The sequence below is a fragment of the Lissotriton helveticus genome, chromosome 10 (assembly GCF_964261635.1).
Source record: "Lissotriton helveticus chromosome 10, aLisHel1.1, whole genome shotgun sequence".
NCBI classification, from domain to species: Eukaryota; Metazoa; Chordata; class Amphibia; order Caudata; family Salamandridae; genus Lissotriton; species Lissotriton helveticus.
In genome coordinates, this window is record NC_136071.1 from 542,999,606 (window position 1) to 543,017,221 (window position 17,616).

The window sequence follows — 17,616 nt, forward strand, 5'->3', positions numbered from 1 at the left end:
CAGAGGGATGGGATATTACTGACCACAATTACCTTTTGTCAATGTGTAATTTCAGGCAATTAGAGGTCATCCATTTGTTGGAATGCGCAAGGCAGCTGGATAGGTTCACAGTGGTTTGACTCATATTTAAGGTACTTACTGAAGGTAATTATTATTTTATGGCGACAGCGAGAGCAAACAAATGGTGCTGGCATACCTGAGACAGTTCTTAGCATGACAGACACCTATAACACAATAATGGGTTAATAAATAATACATTGGGGCACACATAGCACAATTTGAAAAAAAAGATACTAGCTGCAATCTTCTTTTAAAATTCATGGCAAGAATTATGCCCCAGATCTTTAAAAGATCAAGTCAGCACCATAATATAGTCCTTAGCTAAATTAGACATTTTTCTGTGGTGTGTTGTTACATGCAGTTATTAGGAAACTTCAGCAATGCTAATTGTAGAGTTCAGGTAATGTGACGTACCTTCCTGGAAATAATCTGGGTCAAACTTCATATGATGCCACTTCCTGTAATGTCTTTAAGGTCAAAGGCGAAAGACTATAAGATATCTCATCCCCTACCTCTGAAAGTTTGAGGAAATGATGTCACTGGAAAGGAAAATACATTTATCTGCAGGAAATTGTTCAGCCTACCTCATCTTTTTTTTAAGCTTTGCAATCATGTCACTTTGCAATGCATACAAAGTTACAGTTTCAGTTTGGCAAGCTTTATTTGACAAATTAGTCATATCAGCACATAAAAGGTAAACTCAATACAAATACTTATAGCCACAGTAAAATATTAATGTCCAAATAAACAACTTGTATGGTATTCTATGCACCACAACAAGTTGACATGAAGAATAGGATACAGTAAATCATGATCCACCTAAGGGAAATAAGACAATTGAAATAGGTGGGAGTGGGAAAGAGCTCAACAGGGAAAAATGGAAAATAAGAATGGGAGGACAACTTAATTTGGTGAAGGTCGACCAAGAAGAGGCCTCAATTAAAACACAGTTCATTGCTAATCACAATTTAAAACCAGTGTTATATGATGCAAAATAAAGCTAAACAAATGTATTCATTTAGATCTTGCTCTAGTCACTCACATCCATCCCAGTAACGTCCCATTTGCACAGCAGTAAGTTGAGTTTGGGTCTGCCCTTAGTATTCTCAGAGGAGACCAGCTGCTACTGATCCTTAAAAGCCTACAAAGGGGTATGAGCCATTTCTGGCCAGGTGCAATATATCCTGGGCAAGCAAAGAGCATATGGCCAATGGTTTCTTTAAAGTTCTTACAGTTATGGGACTGTAGGTCACCATTTGGGGTCGATTTCCAGGTTAAAGTTTTTAGAGGGAGGGTAATGACCCTGAATTGGAAATATGGATGTCTGTCCAAGGGAACAAAGCTACAACAATCCATACCACTGCAAAGCAGAAGACATTCAATTGTATGTGGCCCTGCTCAGTATCCAATATATCATTGCAGATGCATTATTGTAAACATTTAGAAAATAATGTCTAGGATAACAAAACATTTTAAACTCCCTCTCTTATCTGTGCAGCCATGTCCCTAAAACTATTGTTTAAAACTGAGTGAACCCACTAGGTATCAGGTAGTTACCTTGCAGTTTGATACTACTATTTAATATAGTGGGTGTGTGATGTACTCAGTCTGTCACGATAACTCTTAAGTTATGACCTTGTAAGACAGCCAGAAAAATGAATTGTTATGATTATTGGCCACCATCTTCACAGGTAAAGCTCTCCTCTCATGGCAAATTAATTATTGTTCATCCGCCTCCAGGGGCAGAGAGTGGTGTGCCATCCCTATTAGAAGCTGTTTTTTGTTGTAAGTTGTAGCTTGCTGAGTAGTTGTTCAATATAAGTTGCAGAAAGTTTGCTAAAGTCACATGACTTGTTTATATGCAAAGAGGCAATATATTGTACTGTTACTAGTGGTATAGTGTGGGTAAGTAACAGCAATATTTCAAAAAATGAAATGAAAAAGGGAAATAATAGAATTAATTGACGTAATAGCAATGCTATGTGTTTAGAGGAGTTCTGATACATTTTGGGCCCGGCATCACTGCACCTGCTGCACCAACCAAATCATGCCCTTGGTGCCTGCAAGATAACTGCAATTTTGTCTGCCTGTATAGTAGTAAAATATAGCAATATTAGGCGTTTAAAGGAGGTCTGACAACCTTTGGGCCCAGTGCCACTGCACCTGCTGCACCATATAAATCATGACCCTATTGTCTGCAATGTAACTGCACTTGTGAATGCCTGTTTAGTAGTAAAATATAGCAATATTAAGTGTTTTGTGCGGTGCCTAAAGCTTTTGGTGCTGTTGCTACTGCACCTGCTGCAGCATTCAAATCATGACCCTATTGCATGCTGGACAAATGTACTGTGAATGTCTTGTTTAGTACAAACATTTAGAAATAGAAATAATCCAGGTTTAGTGGAGTCCCTAGAGTTTTTGACCCCAGTGCCACTGCATCTGCTGCACCATTAAAATCAAGTCCCCTTTAACTGCAATGTAACTGCAATTGTGACTGCCTGTAGGTAGTCAATTATAGCAATAATATGTGTTTAGAGGAGTTCTGACAACTTTAGGCTTAATGCTACTGCACCTGCTACACCATACAAATCTTGACACTGCTGTCTGCAAGTTAACGGCTTTTGTAGTTGCCTGTTTAGGAATAAAATATAGCAATATTTGGTGTTTAGTGGGGTACCTGGAGCTTTTGGGCCCGGTGCCACTGCACCTGCTGCACTATTCATGACCCTTGTGCCTGCAAGATAAATGCACTTCTGACTGCCTATTAATAGTAAAATATAGCAATACTTGTTTTTTAGTGGAGTTAATGCAATTGTTGGTCCCGGTGCAACTGCACCTGCTGCATCATTTAAATCAAGCCCCTTTTAACTGCAGGGTAACTGCATTTGTGGCTGCCTATTTAGTAATCAATTATAGCAATATTAGGTGTTTAGAGTAGTCTGACGACTCTTGGACCCAGTACCACTGCACCTGCTGCACCATTCAAATCATGACCCTAGTGCCTTAAAGGTAAATGCACTTGTAACTGCCTGTATAGTTGTAAAATATAGCAATAATCAGTGTTTAATGGGGTGCCTGGAGCTCTTGGGCCCAATGCCACTGCGCCGGCTGCTCAATTCAAATAATCACCTATTGCCTGCAAGATAACTGCACTTGTGACTGCCTGTTGAGTAGTAAAATATAGAAATATTTGGTGTTTAGTGGAATTATGAGAAATGTTGGCTCGGTGCCACTGCACCTGCTGCCCCATTCAAATCAAGCCCCTTCTAACTGCAATGTAACTGCCTATATAGTAATACAATGTTGCAATATTAGGTGTTTAGAGGATTTCTGACAACTTTTTGGCCCGGTGCCTGCGCTCTTCCCGCGCCATAAAAATCATGACCCTGTTGTCTGCAAGATATCTGCACTTCTGACTGCCTATTTAATAGTAAAATATAGCAATATTTGGTGTTTAGTGGAGTTATGACAACTTTTGGTCCCGGTCCCACTGCACCTGCTGCATCATTTAAAGCAAGCCCCTTTTAACTGCAAGATAACTGTATTTGTGACTGCCTGTTTACTAGTCAAATATATCAATATTAGGTGTTTAGAGGAGTTCTGACAACTTATTGGTCCGGTGCCACTGCACCTGCTGCACCATTCAAATCATCACCCTAGTACCTAAATGTAACTGCCTGTATAGTTGTAAAATATAGCAATAATCAGTTTTTTTTTTTTTCTTTGTAACATTCTTTTTAATTTCAAAAGATTTTATTGTTATAAATACACAAATGAAGAAACAGAATATAAATAAAGTGATACATTTGAGAGCAAATAAACAGACCATCAGAAGATGAACTCCAAAAATAAGTCATATGAAATGCATCCATATATAATAAATAGAAGTAATCTGCCGGAAATAAAAAATATGCACTCATGAAGACCAATCGATTTAGCTTATATGCAAGCCATCTACAAATGTATCACTATCAGCTGACATAATTAGAAGAAGAAAGAAGCAGAAAAAGAAAGAAGAAAGGCGAAAATAAGAGGGAACAGATGGAAAAAAGAGGATACAGAGAAGAGAGAGGGAAAAAGGAAAGAAGGATTTTCCAATGAATAAACCTTAAAAGTAATGAGTAAAACCGAACAAACAAGACGCCAATCAACCAGACACACGAAAGGGATATTGGTCAACCAACCCCTGTGATGACAAATCCATGTAATTGTCTAGAGCGGTCCAAACCCCACTAGCAATCGACGGAGAGAGATGAGCTTGATCGACCGAAGTATGAGCACTACGAAGGAAGGAAACCCAAGCCCACCAAGTATGATACGAAACAGAGGAGAAGGATTTCCAATCCATAAGAATTACTTTCACAGCAACGGTCAATAGAAGATCTAATAGTTGTAGCTCCATAGGCTCCAAGGGGAGAGGAAAAGGAGCCGCAAGAGGGCCCAATAAGATTAATGGGAGAGAAAGCTGAAATGTAATATCAAAAATGAGCATAATATGTTTATGAATGAGGTCCCAAAAGGGTTGGAGTAGAGAGCATTCAAAAAACATATGTGAAAAATCTCCTGGCGATAAGCCACAACTCCAGCATAAATTATTTTCTTTGAGATTGAGCGAATGTAAGCGCACAGGCGTCCAATGAAGAAGATTAATAGAGAAAAATTTAGATTGCATTAACGATGTGGCAATTTTGTTGCGAAGAGAAAGTTTACCAATCATCTGCCATGTATCTGAAGAAATATGGTCGATGACCTTATGTTCAAAATGCCGTAACCATTTATGTTGAGCAACCGTATGAGTGGAAGATGAGGCCGTAGATAAAAATTTATAAATTTTTGATGCTACATGACCAGATTTCAACCAAATTTGAAAAAGAGTAATCGTAGAAGAATTAGGATGAAGACGAACTTTAGCAAGTGCCACCTTAATTTTAAGAAAAGTATAACAATCTAAATTAGTTAAGGAGAATTGTTGAGCTAAAGATGAAAAAGGGAGAGGTTCATCATTAGGACCATAAAGATGTTTAACCAACGATATCCCTTTAGCCGCCCAATAGGAAATCAAGGAAGGATCAATATTAATTTTAATTTTAGCGTTTCGCCAAATAGACGACCATCTAGATTTATGAAGTGGAAGCGCCACCAACTTGTCCACCTTTCGAACCGCAGACAGAGTGTCTAAAATAATAGAGCGGGAAAAAGGAATAGATAGGGTAGACGCAGTGCAAAAAGATGCAGTCGGTAATGGAGAAGCCAACTCCTGCTCTATGAACAACCAGGAAGGCACATGGCTCACGGGACAAGAAAACCAAAGAGCACCTTGGGAAGCCAAAAAGGCCGTTTGGTATTTATCCCAGTCAGGCAAATTAACCCCTCCCATATCATAAGGCTTCCGTAAAAATTTATAAGCAATTCTCGCTCGTTTATCATTCCATAAAAATTTAGAAGTCAAAACGTCAACTTCATGAAAAAAGGAATCTGAAAGTTTCACCGGAAGCATAGAGGATACAAAGTTAACAATGGGTGTAATCATCATTTTAAGAGTCTGAAGACGACCCCACCAAGAAATGTGTTTCGGTGACCAAGTATCTAAAAGGCGGCGAATTTTAAGAAGAGTCTGGTTTTCATTATAGGCAATTGTGTCATATAAAGTAGAACAGAAGTCAATACCCAAGTATTTTAAGTGTTTAGACTGCCATTTGAAGCCAGCAGAACCCATATGTGTGGGGAAGCAATAGGCATTCAAGGGAAACAACTCCGTTTTCTCTTTGTTTAAGGTGTACCCAGAAACCTTTGAGAAAAGAGCAATCGTATCCGAGATAGCAGGTATAGCCACGGCAATATCGTCTGAAAAAATAAGGACGTCATCTGCGTATGCCGCAGTTTTAATGCAGTGAGGACCAAACGAAAAACCTTTAATATCCAGATCCAGCTCAATCAACTTAAGGAGAGGGTCAATGGATAACAAAAATAAAAGAGGGGATAAGGGACAACCCTGTCTGGTGCCCTGGCGAAGATTAAAAAAAGAAGACGTAGCACCATTAACTCGGATATTAGCTCTGGGCTGGGCGTATAAGGACATGACCATATTAATAAAGGAGTCACCAAGATTATGTGCATATAAGACAGCCCGCAGAAATGGCCAAGAAACCTTATCAAAGGCCTTTTCAGCATCAAGCGCCAAGGCCGCAGCTGGGAGAGTAGAACGTTTGGCAGCTCCAAGAATGTGACAGAATGTGCGAGTATTGTCACGTGCAAGACGGCCTTTCACAAAACCGGTTTGAGAGGAGTGTACCAATGTAGGAATGAAGGATTCTAATCGTTTGGCCAGAATTTTAGCAAAGATCTTAGCTTCCATATTTAAAAGGGAAATGGGGCGAAAATTTTTGGGATCTGAATGGTCTTTTCCCTCTTTGGGGATCACCACAATCGTAGCATCCGCCGCAGTACCAGAGACAGATCCATTCTGAATAAAAGCATCAAACACAGACTGAAGCTTGGGAACAATCACAGGAAGAAAGGTTTTATAAAATAGAATAGGGTAACCATCAGGCCCTGGAGCTTTCCCCGAACGAATAGCCTTAATTGCGGAGGTAATTTCATCCGTAGTAATAGGGCCCCCCAAAAGAATAGTATCTTCCCGAGAAACCGATTTCATAGGAACAGATTTTAAGAACTCTTGACATTGTTCAAATGAGGCCTGATCAGAAGGTGAGTACAGGTTATTGTAAAAATCACAAAAAACCTCAAGAATTTCCCCGGTCTGAAATTTTTTAACACCAAGATGATCAGTAATAGAAGAGATTGGGGAAGACTTAAAGGAAGAATCTTGGAATTTCAACGTAGCTGCGAGCATTTTTCCAGCTCTATTTTTTAACAATAACCTTTTGGATTTCTGAGCTTGAACCCCAATATAGGCTCTCTTGGTAACTATAGTGTTGTATTTGTATTTTAGGAGCTTAATTGACTGTAGGCAAGATGTATCTTTAGAGTGACGAAAGGAAGATTCAAGATTTTTAATGTCGGTAGCGAGATCTGCAAGTTCTTTTTTAATATCAGCATTCCTTTTAGACATACATTTAATAGCCTGGCCTCGGAAAGTACATTTGAACGAGTCCCAGAGAACAATCGGGGAGGAAACTGATCCTTCATTCTCCAGAAAAAAAAGTGTCAATCGCGCTAGAAAATTCATCGACCTGGGTAGTGTAATATAAAAGTTCTGTGTTTAACCTCCAAGACCTAGCTTTCGATTTAGGAGCAAAGGACAAGAGAGTAAAAGTAACCGCGGCATGATCAGAAATCAGAATAGGATGAATAATCGGAGAGGAGGAAGCAGGAACAAGGGAAGAATGAACTAGTAAGTAATCAATACGAGAAAAGGTAGAGTGAGGTGAAGAAAAGAAGGAAAAATCACTACCAGTAGGATTATGAAGGCGCCATACGTCTTGCAGATGAGAAAGGGAACCCATATTAAGCATTTGTTTATGGGATTTGGGAGGACGAAATTGAAAAGCTGAATTCCTATCAAGAATGGGATCCATCACCAAATTAAAATCTCCCCCAACAACAAGGTTACCAAAGTGAGGCGTGTCATTTAATTTTTGGGCCACTGATTTCCAAAAGGCCGGATCATCCTTATTAGGGGCGTAGATGTTCATTACATAAAGATCAGAAGAACCATCAGCCAATTTAGTTAATAACCAACGACCTTCAGAATCGTGCACAGAAGAAACTATAGACAATCCTGAATTCTTGGAAACCAAAGTGATAACTCCATTCCGTTTGCCACACGCGTCAGAACAAGAAACATCTGAAACCCAATCTTTCTTCAAGAATAATGCTTCTTTGGTAGATACTTTTGTTTCCTGAAATAGGACTAAATCTGAAGAGAGAGATTTGCAATATTCCAAGATCTTGGAGCGTTTCACAGGATGATTTAAGCCCTTAACATTAAGGGACAACACATTCAAACCAGGCATCGACTAGTATAAAAATCAATAACATAAGCTTGAAATAATAGACAGAAAGCAACCCACATGAAGACAAACAGCCAAGCATCCAACAACAATGTCCAAAAAGGAAAAACCATTGGGGAAATCCGAAAAGAGAAAAGAGAAAAGGAAGAAAAAGAAAGAAGAAAGAGAAGAGCCAGCAGAGGGGGTCTGAAAAAGACCAAATTCATACTAGGGGGAACGTGGGACGACAAGCAGGGGAGCTGTCATAAGGAGCAAATAAAATAGATATCAGCAATCTACAACCCCACTGTGTATCAGGACGAAGTATAAATAATATGAAAGAGAGAAAACATGAGTATGGAATAAAGTTAATTAGAGGATTATAAAACATATCAATATGAAAAACTATGAGAACAGCCTGCGTATAACATGCAAGTATCAATATAATGAATAGCTATAAAGGCATGTTAAGAGCAAATATAGCATATCCAGAAGAAACAATATACCTATCAGGGAACAATACATAGATGGATATATAGCCTATAAGCAACATGCAAAAAGCGAGAGAAAACAATGAATCAATCAAGTGACGTAAAATATGGAAAGCATATGATGTGTAAAGTAGAAATTCATGGAAGAGTATGGCAAACAGAGCTGAATATTCAGTAAAATATTAGAGAACTGTAAACTGCCCTATTGACATAATCATTAAATCTAGTAAAATTATACAATAAGGAAAGAAATAAGCATAATCAGGACACAAAAAGAATCAGAAAGGCATAAAGAGAGTACAGCAAGACACTGACAACCTATAGAATAAAGAGGAAGGGGAACAGGAAAGAAAAAACAAAGAAAAAGAAGAAGAACCACACCACCGTATTAAAGTAAAATATCGTATAAAAACTCAGTGACTAAACAAAAAGAACAATATTTGTGTACGCTAACATCACTACTCCAAGGAAAGAGACAAACCAAAAAGCACTTAAAAAGAACAAACACATTAAGTGGGCATGCTCTGTCTCAGGTACAAGAGCATCAGATGTAAACGAAGCCTCAGTTACAGATGCAACTGCAAGAAGAGAAAGGAAGTACAAAATTAACAACCGCAATAGAAACAATATAGAAAGCAAGTAACCCTCAGAAAAGTAGAGAGAAAATTGAGGAAATATCTCAAACGTATAACGAATAAAACAGAAGAAAAGGAAGAAGAGTAGAAAGAGTGAAGGAGGAGAACATAACGCACATTTAAGTGCCAACGTCAACAGAAAACAACAAAACACATCAGAGCACAGAGAAACAGTAAGAACGGTGGACTATCATGCCACCACCCAGAGCAAAAAAGACAAACTTAAGAGATCTGAGAGAGAACAAACGCATATCCGGCACAGACATCCATCTCAAGTGCCGGAAGTACTAGAAGTACGCGAAGCGTCCATTTGAAGCTCCATCGGAAGCTCCATCTGATTGTCCAAGAAAGAGGCCAGGTCAGCAGGCTCATCAAAAATTCTAGAACCGCCTTTGAAGGTAATTCGAAACTTCGAAGGACCAGAGAAGGAAAAGGGGATATTCATCTCAGATAATCGCTTCCGTAGGTTTAGAAAGCCCTTCCTTCTTATCACTGTATCTCTGGCAAAGTCTTGAGAAATGGAAATACGATGGCCATTCCAGGAAATATTCCTAACCTTCCTCATGTGCGCCAAAATTTGCTCCGTATGCTGATGACGCAGTGGCTTAAAAATTATAGCCCTCGGTTGTGAGGCCGATTTGGATCGGAAGGTGGGGACACGATGTGCCCTCTCTATCTCAAAATCTCTTTGGAAAGAAATTTGCAATGTAGCAGGAAGCCAATTGGTTAAAAAATCAATCATAGAGAGAGCCTCTTTCTCAACTTCCTCAGGAAGGCCAAAAATGCGTAGATAGGATCTACGATTGCGATCCTCTTGCTCAGTGAGGTCTCTCCTCAATGCCGCCATTGAACGCTCCATTTGGCCCAGAGATCTAGATTGTTTCTGCACAACATCTTCTGCACCACTAATACGTGTCTCTGTGGCGGAGACCCGAAGGGAGAGAGCCTTAAATTCATTCCTAATGGCAGACACCTCAACTTGCAGCATATCCGTGTTTGTTTTGGTGGACTGAGCAATGTCATGAACATCATTCAAGCGCGTCAAAATAGTCTCTAGCGTGGACGCAGTGTCCTTCTGAGAAGACTCAGGCGTGGGAGATGGTTGTTTCAATCTCTTTAAAGAGGCTTTAGTGTCTTTGACATTTGCGGGCAAGCCCATATTCTCAGCCATAAAGATAAAGACTCAAAAAGCGACAAAGTAACAAACACTGCAGGAATCCAAGACCAGCAAAAGATTAAGGTGAGTGGGAGGGAGCCCACGTCACTCGAATACATTCTCAGCCAAAAACAATAATAAAGCGCCTCCACAACCAACAGGGCAGAGCAAAATATAATGCCAAATATATGCTGGAAAAAGCAGGATATAGCAGAACTCCTCCAAAATAAGCCACTGCGTAATAAAAATAAAGCGCTGTCAAAATGCACTATTGAAAAGGTAAAAAATCACTGACCAGATGAGAAACATCGTAAAAGTCACGAAAGGAGTCATGAATAACCAACCAGAGTCTGTTCCGACGTATTTCTGTCAGATGTATGACAAGCGCGCTGTCAGCTGAGGAGAAATTCCGATCCCGTCACAGGAATGCAAGATGGTGGCCATCCGTCAGAAGTGCCGAGCAGTGTAAACAGCCGGAAAAAAACAGCATTCCACCAGCTGTCAAGGACGGAGAAAGATCGTAAGAGACACACGACGTGTTCCTGCAGGCATAGACGTCTCTCTCGGGATATGGGGTTTCTGTAATCAGCTGAAAATGCTCCGACGAACCCTGTTCATCGCGGAGCTCAAGCGCAGACCGCCATATCACCGCGGCGCGCAAGCCACGCCCCCAGCAATAATCAGGGTTTAATGGGTGCCTGGAGCTCTTTGGCCCGATGCCACTGCACCTGCTGCACAATTCAAATAAGGACCCTATTGCCTGCAAGATAACCACACTTGTTACTGCCTATATAGTAAAAAAATATTGAAATATTAGGTGTCTAGTGCGGTTATGACATATTTTGGCCCGGTGCCAGTGCACCTGCTGCACCATTTAAATCAAGCCCCTTTTAACTGCAATGTAACTGCAATTGTGGCTGCCTATATAGTAATAAAATGTTGCAATATAAGGGGTTTAGAGGAGTTCTGACAACTTTTGGGCCCGGTGCTACTGCTCCTGCTGAACCATTGAAATCATGACCCTGTTGTTTGCAAGGTAACTGCTCTTGTGCCTGTCTGTTTAGTAGTATAACTTAGCAATTTTAGATGTTTAATGGGGTGCCTAGAGCTTTTGGTTCTGGTGTCACTGCACCTGCTGCATCATTGAATTCATGGCCTTGTTGTCTGCAGGGTAACTGCACTTGTGACTGCCTGTTCAGTTTGAAATGTTAGTAATAATCTGGGGTTTAATGGGGTCCCTGGAGTTTTTGGCCCAGGTGCCTCTGACCTGCTGCACCATTCAAATCAAGTCCCTTTTAACTGCAAGATGACTGCAATTGTGACTGCCTGTTAGTAATCACATATAGCAGTATTATGTGTTTAGAGGAGATCTGACAACTTTTAGGGCTGGTGCACCTGCACCTGCTGCACCATTCAAATCACGACCCTGTTCTCTGCAAGGTAACTGCACTTGTGGCTGCTTGTTTAGTAGTAAAACATAACATAGCTCTTGTATATTAACTTTATTTTTGGCTTGCAAGTTTATTAAGACATTTATGATTTGATCATAATGACCAAATCTGTTAGGTTGAAAAAATCTATCTGATAATGCCTACCAAGTGCAAAGAAAGGTACTGAGGCATGAATAGGAAATGCCACAAACGTTCTAAGCCTAAAGCATTTGCTTTACACAACTAAGTAATACAAATCAAGCATTCCAGAGTACTGTTAGAAGCTGTCTACCTTTTCCATGGGAAAGAATCTTATACTGACAGTGAATTTGGCTTAAACAGTGTGAACACATTTAGTAGAAGTATCGTAAATGTGTGCAGACAGAGGCAGTTAACAAAAAAAAGTTCCACACAAAAGCGATTGAACACGGTAATTCGATTTTGGAGAACAGATAATAGCCCCTTTGAAGATATATTAAATATAAGAGATTTCACAAGCACATCACAAGCACGGTGCAGGCGAAGCCTATTTTTGGTATCCAACTACAGTATTTTAAACCTGCTGATGTACTTCAGTGAGTCTAAGCACCAGCGCAATCAGTGGATTGGTAGGCTCCTGTATATTAATTTGCATATTTTTATATAAACAAATTCAGACAATCTGAAGAGATTGGTTATGTGAGGATAAAATGCTCAATGGCGGATGTATATCCAAAGGAATATTATTAAGCAAAGAACATTGTAATGTAACTAGACTATGGTAGTGTAATTGGTGTTGAACTCTTTCTTGCCTTTTTCTTTTCAAGTACTATGAAGATGTATTGTTGAAGGCCATGGATGAGAAGAGCCTCAGCCCTCAAATGAAACAAAACGTGGAGACATATCTGAAATTTTAAAGTGATACCCTGATCAAGGCAGCAGAATAAATTGTCAATAAAGTTTATTTTAAAAGCATGCATAATCTAAAGAAATGGCAATGATGGTGTGTCTATCCATCTATAATAAGTAAATTATTCTTGCATATATGATTTGCTTGCAGCAGAAATCATTGCTCCTAATAAACAATCAAATGTGGTTAATTGTCTGTAAGAATGCTTGTCATTCAGGCTGGAACTTTGAAATACCACAGCTAAGGCTGTGGTGAAAATAAAGATTGAGTTGGAGAGACAGAGGAATTATCTGTTCGCTGGCAAATATTCAGCACATTTCTGCACTGAACAAATATTGGGATCATCATTAGAGAGTGTATAATTCACAAAATGACTTGCAAGGTTATGGGGACCATTGGAGGTTATCCAAGGAAAAATATATTTTCTAAATTCAGAGATCTGAGTTGGTGGGGGCTGGACCTTTGTTTTGCTTCCTGTAGAACTTCGAATAAAAATCTCAAAAGTTCCAGTTGAAGGAGTGAAGTTGCATGAGAACAGGTGAGTTAAACCTACAGTAATTTACTACCAACAGTAATACCCTCTATTTACTGGAAAGGTTGTGACTGGGGGCATCAAAGATTGACTGGGGACATAAGGCTATCATGTAGGTAAAAGAAAAAATAAATTCCCACCCAAGGTAAAAATAATATTTTGTTTTATTCAGCATCAATAATCAGTGATGTATAGAATTAATTAAAAGTAATCTAATTATATTTTAGTAAAAATAATGTCCCAATAATTTAAAATGAATGATTTCTTTATTTTTTGCCCTGATTGTATCATAAAAGGTACAAATAAAACAATAATATAAAACAAGATACAGTCATTCAAAAATCACATTATATGTACTGTAAAATACAATTTGTTCCATAAATAAAATTCTTTTGTACCCATAGTTGTCAGAAAGGTATAGTGTATGAAAGGTTTTTGTGCTAATGAATGCTCAGTCCCTTGTCAGATAGCATACTAATAAGGCTAGATAAACAAATCAATACTTGCACATGAAACCATACAAACTCTCATTAAGAACAATACTAATATCTAAAAATGCTCCTCACATATACAAGTATGCTTCTATAAAACCCGCTTATTTCATTGCTTTCATCTTGATGTACTATATTGAGGACAAATAGTTTGAAATTGATTGAACAATACAGTCATGTGTATTTGTTTTTCATACTCTTAGAGCTGTATGGCGATTAAAGAAGACAACAATCGCTAAAGTAGAATATTCCACTGTGAACATTGCCTCACAAAGGCTTTACAGAAAAATAAGACGTGTTCATCATGCTCGATTGGTGTACAACTCATGGGACATGTGTTGAATATAATTTCAGTTTTATTCCAAAAACAAGTAAAGCAAAGCCAAGGGTAGCAGCCCAAGTCTGAATTTTATGTAAAATGCTCGGACAATAGGGTTACTTATAACATTCATAAATTACTCAAATTCAGGTACAAATTTAAACATCATATAGGAATTTACCAGACTGCCCGAATTAACAGTGGATGAGTTTGCTTCTGACACAATATTCCAATAACTCATTTCCACTTTTTGCGGGCACCGCAAGTCAATGCAGTGGGATGTGACCAATAATCATTCAAATCCATCTTCATAAGCCATGTTTTTATATATAGTAGCGAAGGGATATTGCTTGCTGATTGGCCCTCGAGTAATTCCCTGACACAATCCCTATTGGACCCAGCTTCTCATTTGTCCACAGCCTGATCCAATATAAAATTGGTCTCAAGTCAACTATATCTGAGATAGACGGAAGATTCATATCAAATCTTATTGAGAGCATACGGGCTCTGGTGGGAAGTCTCAATAGGGACTTTTCAAAAGCATATACATCTTTTTCAAGAAAAATAAGATTACAATGGCCTCACAGATCCACCCCATACAGGGCTGCTCCACAGGTTTGACGCATATATCTCAATAGGAGGTGAAACAGCAAAAGTGGGTACCCTTCCCGCAAACATTAAGATGGACCCTTTCCTTTGCTTTAAGGGCAGTATACGATTCTCTATATCTGAAGCTGTCATCTATGAGAATCACTTATTTTAGAACCCAGATAGTCAAATTCATTAACCCTGCCCAATGTCTCACCCTCAAGCTCTACCTTTTGCTTGTTTTTTCTGAGTGCACTAAACACCATATATTTGGTTTTGTTACTATTAATCTCTAGATCCTGAAACCAAAGAAACACTCCCAACAGCGGCTGACCTAGGGTTCAGCACATCAATTCCTGTCTATAAGTAGTAAGTGTCCTGTGCATTCACTTCCCGAACCTGCCGCAGCTAGGCTCTACTGGGATCCAGGAAAAACAGATTCTGTGGAGAAAGGAGGTGCACCAGGGATGGAGTCAAAGTCATCCAAGTTAGTCCTGTAAACACCATATATTTGGTTTTGTTACTATTAATCTTAAGACCCTGCTCCTCACAAACAGGTTACGATTTCCATGGAGAATAGATATTCCCTTTTTGCAGTTTTGGAAAGAAGCAAGGTATCATCACTGAGAAGAAGGCCCGATATTTTGTGTGTCCCCATTTTGGGTGAATCATTTTTGCAGTCAAAAAGATCCATTTATATTTAGAAGAAAGAGGGTAGGGGCCAAAATGCACCCATGTCTGACACCTCTTCGAATGGGAATATCCACTGGCATTCCATTGCCAGTCCTCAACTACGTCTTGCAAATTCTCTGTGTACAGGGCTTGTGTAAGAGAGAGTAGACCCAAGGGAACTCTTATGCTTTGCAAGACCTCCCAAAGCTTTCCCTTCATGACAAAATCAAATGCAGCAAGGAGGTAAACAAAGGCAACAAATTATGACTCCTGATTAATGTCTACATTCTTCCATTTAATGGATAAAAACGCATTATATGGTCGATTGAACTAATATTTTGCCAAAATCTTTCCTGAAGATGGGTCAACACTTGACTCGAGGACATCCATTCCTAGAGCCGTATCAAAATCTACCTACAATAGACTTCTTGTATTAGCAATTTGGCTTATAGGCCTGTAATTTCCCGGGAATAGCCCATCTTCCTTTTTGAAATTGGGGATGATTACAGCTCCTTTCCAAGAGCTCAGGACAGGGCCCCCTGCTAATACAGCATTTGACAGGGAGTTCACATACGGTCCCCAAATCTTGGGCTCAGAGCAAAGAAAATCAGCCGGAACTCTGTCCACGCCGGGTGCCTTTCCTGGTTTCTGTGCTTGGTTTTCAGCATTACTTTCGTCTATTGTAAAAGGCATTTTCTCATCATCAAATGTATCATTAGGAGCAACATAAGGAATGTCTGTTATATCTTCAACTAAACGTCTGTCTGCATAAAAGGCTGTAAAGGGTATAAACCTCTACTCCGGAACAATATGACAGTAGGTGTGAGTGAAAACTCTGCACCCATTATGTGCAACCAGGTGCCAAAAGCGCTGTTATGCCTTTATATTACAGCAACCAACAATTCATCCCAGATGCTGGCTTCCCACTAGACTTTACTGGTTTTGAGATTTTTACCATATTCAATCTCCATGCTACAATCTCTGTTCTTTAGTTACTCCTCAGAGCAATTAACAAATCATTCTTATCAATTTTACATGAGTCCCTGCTGTGTTTACAGTCTTTCATAAATAGATCCCCCTACATTGTTAAAAAGGCTTTTATGAACAATCATAATCTGTAAGTGATTCAAGGTCTGATGCTCAAAAACGTTCAATTCACTAGAGACAATGCTATAAAGCCCAAAATGGCTATCTCAGATTTAGAGACAACCTCCCAACCATCATTCCGCTTGTTATTGGTCAAAACAATGGGGCAAGATAACTGAATTGGGTCTAAGCACTCCATGTTCTGTATCCTACCCATTCCCAGTGTACTGTGATCGGGAGATGGTTGCTCTTGTGATGGCCAATAACTTAATTGTCTGTTTTCATGCCACATCTGCATATGCATGAGAATATAATTTGTAGGAGAGTAGGGTCTGCTTCCTATGGTCAACCCCACTTTTTGCTGTGATTTTCTGGTTTTTCAACTGTAGTGTGGCTGTGGTCCTGCTAATCAGGCCCACAGCCCAGCTGTTCCCTCTCTAAATTGATACCATGTACTTTAGGTACATAGCAGATTAGTTACTGGGTCACCCTTGTTAGTCCCTGTTTAGTGTGCCATTGGTACCCATAAGTCACTCCTATAGAAGGCCTTAACAATCCTAGAGGCAGAGTGCTTGGTTTTATGTGAGAGGGTGCCCTAGCATGAGCTGAGCCCCTCTGCAGCTTTCAGAACCATCTCCTTATAGTTGTTCTATGATATTGCCATACCATATACTCTTAAGTGCATTATAATCCTCGAGGTTAATGCTAACTTTGGTTTGGCTTTATCAAAACATGTCGTGTAAGGTGTCAAACACTTTGGAATACTACCCCCCCCCCCCGCCAGTCCTGGCAGTGGGAGTAGCATTCCACCCTTCTAGAGGGAGAAGACATGTAGTTACTGGAATACCCGGTTGAAGTTAAACAGAGCCTCAGCATGAAAAAATGGATGCTGCTACCACACACACAAGTCTGACCTCCTGCTGCTGGACGAAACTCCAGCAGGGGAGGCTTGGACAATAGGTTTATGTAGTAATTGATTCCAGACTAGTTGAAGTATTTTAAGTATATTTATTGTAAGATATTAAGTATCCTGGAATAAGCCTAGATCAAACCCCACCAGGAGCAGTCAGCAGGTAGCTCAGCCCCATCATAACTGTGTCTTTCTTTCAACCTCCACCCAACATTCCATGATGAATCACAGTGCAGAGACATTCCAGAGGTATTCTACTAGAAAGCATGAAGTGGATAAACACATGCATAGAAATATACCATAAGTAGAATATAACATACCTCCTTTTCTTCTACAATAAATTAGAGAACATAGAATATGAAAGAAAGAAAAGGCATACTAATCATTACGAGCTGACACACCCAC

At 39.5% G+C, this 17,616-nt stretch overlaps 1 long non-coding RNA gene across 1 annotated transcript in view; it reads left to right on the top strand.

Moving 5' to 3' along the window:
- LOC144785394 (uncharacterized) overlaps nucleotides 1-12,798 on the top strand; it is a 248,054-nt gene extending 235,256 nt beyond the window's left edge. The window contains exon 3 of the long non-coding RNA XR_013601853.1: nucleotides 12,531-12,798. This is a non-coding gene — a long non-coding RNA (uncharacterized LOC144785394). The remainder of the gene's footprint in view (nucleotides 1-12,530) is intronic.
- The last annotated feature ends 4,818 nt before the right edge of the window (nucleotides 12,799-17,616 follow it).